Source organism: Hyperolius riggenbachi, chromosome 12, assembly GCF_040937935.1.
Source record: "Hyperolius riggenbachi isolate aHypRig1 chromosome 12, aHypRig1.pri, whole genome shotgun sequence".
Taxonomy (NCBI): Eukaryota; Metazoa; Chordata; class Amphibia; order Anura; family Hyperoliidae; genus Hyperolius; species Hyperolius riggenbachi.
Genome location: NC_090657.1, coordinates 154,614,258 through 154,620,581, shown reverse-complemented (window position 1 = coordinate 154,620,581; position 6,324 = coordinate 154,614,258).

Here is a 6,324-nt window from a genome sequence, read left to right as displayed (position 1 = left end):
TGTCAGTTAAATTTATCATGTAAGAAACACACACAGTGATGTGATATTTAATAAATGAAATATATATATATATATTTATATATATATATATATATATATATATATATATATATATATATATATATATATATATATATATATATATATATATATATATATCCTCTTACCTTCTGGCATAAAAATATATAGTTACCTCTCTATAAAGAAATAAAAAATCAGATTGGGCACTCTGACCTACAGACATGCTCTGGAGAGTTTGACTGGTGGAGGAGACTTGCAATACAACTGAGTAGCAGAGTCTAAATCAAGCAATGCAAAAAGAGTGGTGAATTTTATTTAAAGGACACCTGAAGTGAGAGGGATATGAAGCCTTTCATATGTATTTCCTTTTAAAGGAAACCAGAGACCATATAAACTAAACGTTTTATACATACCTGGGGTTTCCTCCAGCCCCATGCGCACGGATCGCTCCCATGCCGCCGTCCTCAGTCTTCTGTATCACCGAATGAATTTGTTTGTTACTGTATATATTTGCATATAAGCCAACCTGCGTATAAGCAGAGGTACCCACTTTTCCCTCAGAAACCAGGAAAAAGTGATTGACTCACGTATAAGCCCCCTCCCCAGTATAGCCCCCTCCACAGTAGCCAGATGTTTCCCCAGTACACGTCAGCCCCCATCCCCATAGCCAGATGTACCCCGAGGATCATATAGCTGTGTCTCAAGATGCCTCTAGATGGTGTCATAGATATGAGCCACAGCGATTGCCGCACAGGAAGAATCCCTGATCATTGCACTGACAACTAACACGTTGCTTGCACGTTCGGCTCCACAAGCCAAGGGACACAGGTAGTCTTGAGCAGTGCACTCTGTACACCATGTTGCAGGGGATGGAGGGCACAGACACAGCAAGGAACCAGCTGACAAGAGCAGGATCACTAGTGCACAATCCTTACACTCCTCTGCCAGTAACAAAACCTGCTCCACCATTCGTTCTGCTCCACTGACTCAAATATATGCCGAGGGGGTAACTTTAGGCTTATATGCGGTATATAAGGCACTTCAGTTTTCTGTTTGGTTAGCTATGTCATTGTCACACAACATAAGATTAACATAGATAGATTAAAGATAGCAGGAGTGGATTTTGCATACGTGTACAATTGTGAAACAACATCAGAAACAGCGCCACCTATCAGCCTTATCATTGCATGCATACCCTGGTTCTAACCTTCTCAACAGAACGGAACAGTTCCTCTCCTCTCTCTTCTCTAAATCCCTCCAAGCTTTCACTGGATGAAGCAGGTGGTTTTGGTGCATGGCGCTCAGTGCCGAGTGCCAAAGCTGGGCACCACTATAGCACTAGTGCTTTAAAGAGACTCCGTAACAAAAATTGCATCCTGTTTTTTATCATCCTACAAGTTCCAAAAGCTATTCTAATGTGTTCTGGCTTACTGCAGCACTTTCTGCTATCACCATCTCTGTAATAAATCAACTTATCTCTCTCTTGTCAGACTTGTCAGCCTGTGTCTGGAAGGCTGCCAAATTCTTCAGTGTTGTGGTTCTGTGATGCATCTCCCCCCTCCAGGCCCCTCTCTGCACACTGCCTGTGTATTATTTAGATTAAGGCAGCTTCTCTCTTCTCTCTTATCTTTTACAAGCTGGATAAATCCTCCTCTGAGCTGGCTGGGCTTTCACATACTGAGGAATTACATACAGGCAGAGCTGTCTGCACTCTGCAGGAAGAAACAGCCTGACACTTCAGTGGAAGATAGCTGCAGGGGGAAAGAAACACACAAATGATCTCTTGAGATTCAAAAGGAAGGGTGTATACAGCCTGCTTGTGTATAAATGTATTTTCTATGTGTGGACATACTGTACATCAACCTACTTCCTGTTTTGGTGGCCATTTTGTTTGTTTATAAACAAACTTTTTAAAACTGTTTTTAACCACTTTTAATGCGGCGAGGAGCGGCGAAATTGTGACAGAGGGTAATAGGAGATGTCCCCTAACGCACTGGTATGTTTACTTTTGTGCGATTTTAACAATACAGATTCTCTTTAATACGTGCCAAACCCCAAATGACTTCTCTCTTCAGAGCGGGAATAGTATTTAACACCGCTGGGAATTTAAGTGTCAACAGGGTGCTGTCGCTGCACCCAACTCACCAGCGGCACATCAGTACTTACGCTTTGCTGGATCCTACTAGCCACTCCAACTACTGTATTGTCTTTTTTAAGGTACCCATTAACAGTACAATTGTTTCACCAAATACGATCTTTGGATTCAATTTTTACGATCGAATTGTATAGAAAATTTGCCGTTTATGAAGGCAATCAATAGTGAACAATTCTAAATCTTTGGTTGTATGCTTTATAGAATAAAATTGATCTGAAAGTTGGAAAATATGATCGCATTTGAAAGAAGAATCGTTCAGTAAATGTGAACATTCGATAATTGCCTTCAGATTACTTAGGATCATTCAAATTGCTATGAAAGATTGCATTTAGTAAAAGTTGTACCATTCATGGGCAACTTTATTCACTTCTCCTCTATACTCCTTGTGCAACACGTTCACTCAGACCTCATATACAGTGGAGGAAATAATTATTTGACCCCTCACTGATTTTGTAAGTTTGTCCAATGACAAAGAAATGAAAAGTCTCAGAACAGTATCATTTCAATGGTAGGTTTATTTTAACAGTGGCAGATAGCACATCAAAAGGAAAATCAAAAAATAACCTTAAATAAAAGATAGCAACTGATTTGCATTTCATTGAGTGAAATAAGTTTTTGAACCCCTACCAACCATTAAGAGTTCTGGCTCCCACAGAGTGGTTAGACACTTCTACTCAATTAGTCACCCTCATTAAGGACACCTGTCTTAACTAGTCAACTGTATAAAAGACACCTGTCCACAGAATCAATCAATCAAACAGACTCCAAACTCTCCAACATGGGAAAGACCAAAGAGCTGTCCAAGGATGTCAGAGACAAAATTGTAGACCTGCACAAGGCTGGAATGGGCTACAAAACCATTAGCAAGAAGCTGGGAGAGAAGGTGACAACTGTTGGTGCGATTGTTCGAAAATGGAAGGAGCAGAAAATGACCATCAATCGACCTCGCTCTGGGGCTCCACGCAAGATCTCACCTCGTGGGGTGTCAATGGTTCTGAGAAAGGTGAAAAAGCATCCTAGAACTACACGGGAGGAGTTAGTGAATGACCTCAAATTAGCAGGGACCACAGTCACCAAGAAAACCATTGGAAACCCATTACACCGCAATGGATTAAAATCCTGCAGGGCTCGCAAGGTCCCCCTGCTCAAGAAGGCACATGTGCAGGCCCGTCTGAAGTTTGCCAATGAACACCTGACTGATTCTGTGAGTGACTGGGAGAAGGTGCTGTGGTCTGATGAGACCAAAATAGAGCTCTTTGGCATTAACTCAACTCGCTGTGTTTGGAGGAAGAAAAATGCTGCCTATGACCCCCAAAACACCGTCCCCACCGTCAAGCATGGGGGTGGAAACATTTTGCTTTGGGGGTGTTTTTCTGCTAAGGGCACAGGACAACTTAATCGCATTAACGGGAAAATGGACGGAGCCATGTATCGTGAAATCCTGAACGACAACCTCCTTCCCTCTGCCAGGAAACTGAAAATGGGTCGTGGATGGGTGTTCCAGCACGACAATGACCCAAAACATACAGCAAAGGCAACAAAGGAGTGGCTCAAGAAAAAGCACATTAAGGTCATGGAGTGGCCTAGTCAGTCTCCGGACCTTAATCCAATAGAAAACCTATGGAGGGAGCTCAAGCTCAGAGTTGCACAGAGACAGCCTCGAAACCTTAGGGATTTAGAGATGATCTGCAAAGAGGAGTGGACCAACATTCCTCCTAAAATGTGTGCAAACTTGGTCATCAATTACAAGAAATGTTTGACCTCTGTGCTTGCAAACAAGGGTTTTTCCACTAAGTATTAAGTCTTTTATTGTTTGAGGGTTCAAAAACTTATTTCACTCAATGAAATGCAAATCAGTTGCTATCTTTTATTTAAGGTTATTTTTTCGATTTTCCTTTTGATGTGCTATTTGCCACTGTTAAAATAAACCTACCATTGAAATGATACTGTTCTGAGACTTTTCATTTCTTTGTCATTGGACAAACTTACAAAATCAGTGAGGGGTCAAATAATTATTTCCTCCACTGTAGTTACATAGTTAGTTGACAAAATACATCCATCCATCCAGTTCAACCACACAAAAAAATCATTGTCCTGAACCCGCATATATCCAGCATCGATCCAGAGCAAAAAAAAACCTTACAAGACTTTGACCAAGTAGCCTGAAAAGGGGAAAAAATCCTTGGATGGCAGTCAGATTATCCCTGGATCAATTCCAGGAATAATTATAGCCGGGGATGTTTTTCAATGCAGAAAAAAAAAGAAAAAATCATTTATAGAATTTGCCATAAATACTTCCTGTGGTAAGGTATTCCAGATTTTAACCACTCTTACTGTAAAGAATTGTTTTCTAAATATATGGCAACAACTGTTTTTTCCCCTTTACAATATATTAATGATTTTGTAGATAAAATCCAGAGTAATGTTGCCATATTTGCAGATGATACAAAATTATGCAGAATTATAAACAGTAAGCAGGATAGTGACATTTTACAACAGGACCTCAACAGCATGACTATATAGGCAAACAGATGGCAGATGAAATAACATTTAGATACATGTAAGCCTCCTTTAAATGCAGGTATAGAATTACTTCCTCTGGTAAAATATTCCACATTTCAACCACTCTTACTGTAAAGAACCCCCTCCTAAATAGGTGGCCGAACCTTTTTTCCTCCACAAGCAGCAACAAAAATCTTACCTACTAAGCTTATGTATTACCCTCTGGTGTATTTACACATGTTAATCAGGTCACCTTTTAGCCGTCTTTTTTCCCATCTAAATAAATCCAGTTTGTCTAACCTTTCTTGTTAGATGAGACCTTCCATCCTTCTGATTAATTAAGTTGCCTGTATTTGTTCCCTTTCTAGTATGTTAATGTCCTTCCTATAGTGTGGAGCCCAAAACTGTGTTCCAGACTCCAGATGTGGCCACACATGTGATTTATACAGAGGGGTACAATACTAGCTATTTTATTTCCCATTTTATCCATCTCAGAATTTTATTTGCTTTAGCTGCTGCTGCTTGGCATTGAATACAGGTGTTTAAAGCCGATGGGTACCGGTAAAAAAAAGAAAAAGTCAGATACTCACCTAAGGAGAGGGAAGGCTCGGTCCTAATGAGCCTTCCCTCTCCTCTCCCGGTGCCCTCGGTGCTGCGCTGGCTCCCCCGTTTGCGTCCGCCGCTGCAGGGACTTCGGAGGTCTTCGGGAGCACTCGGGCTTCCGAAGACGGGCCGCTCCATACTACGTACGCGCGAGCGCGTCATAGAGGGCGCTCGCGCATGCGTAGTATGGAGCGGCCGCGTCATCGGGAGCCCGAGTGCTCCCGAAGGCTTCCGAAAGCTCCCGAAGGCATGCGGAAGTGGCAGTATTTGACCGAACTGGTCGAATACTGCCACGGGGGATCCTGCGCGGGACCGGGCACCGGGAGAGGAAAGGGGAAGGCTCATTAGGACCGAGCCTTCCCTCTCCTTAGGTGAGTATCTGACTTTTTCTTTTTTTTACCGGTAAACATTCACTTTAACTTGTTATCACTAACTTGTTATCAACCAGTACTCCCAAGTTCTTCTCCAAGTTTGATGTTCGCAGCTGTAAGCCATTTATCTTATATGTTGCACTACTACTGGCACATCCAAGGTGCATGACCTTAAATTTATCTACATAGAAGAACGTGATTGCAAAAGAAGAACCCTGAATTCTTCAAGCAAGATTACAAAATATATATAAAAGAGCCTGCAGCACACCACGGAGTAAACATTATTGGCAACTTCCAGAAGAAAGATACAATAGCTGACGTGTTTCAGATGCAAGGTCTTAAATCATAGCTCAACATGCACAAACAGAAGCAACATATAAGCACAAAAGACTCCTCCCTCATGGGGCTGAACTGTCTGCCCTTAAGGGATAGTATGCAACCCAATCCCAAGGTGGAGCAAAAAAAATGACCACGAGTCAAAAATACATCAATAAAAACAATGCAAATTCAATATAGAAGGTGTAATGATCGCTGCTGCAGCAGGTGTTGCTGGAAGTAGTAGTGCTGCAGCTCAGGCAGTTCTGATGTCTTTCCATGCAAGCTGCATAGCTTTGTCTGTCTTTCCCTGCTGTCAGCTTGTGACTGATTATCATTCACCTGTGTGGGAATCTG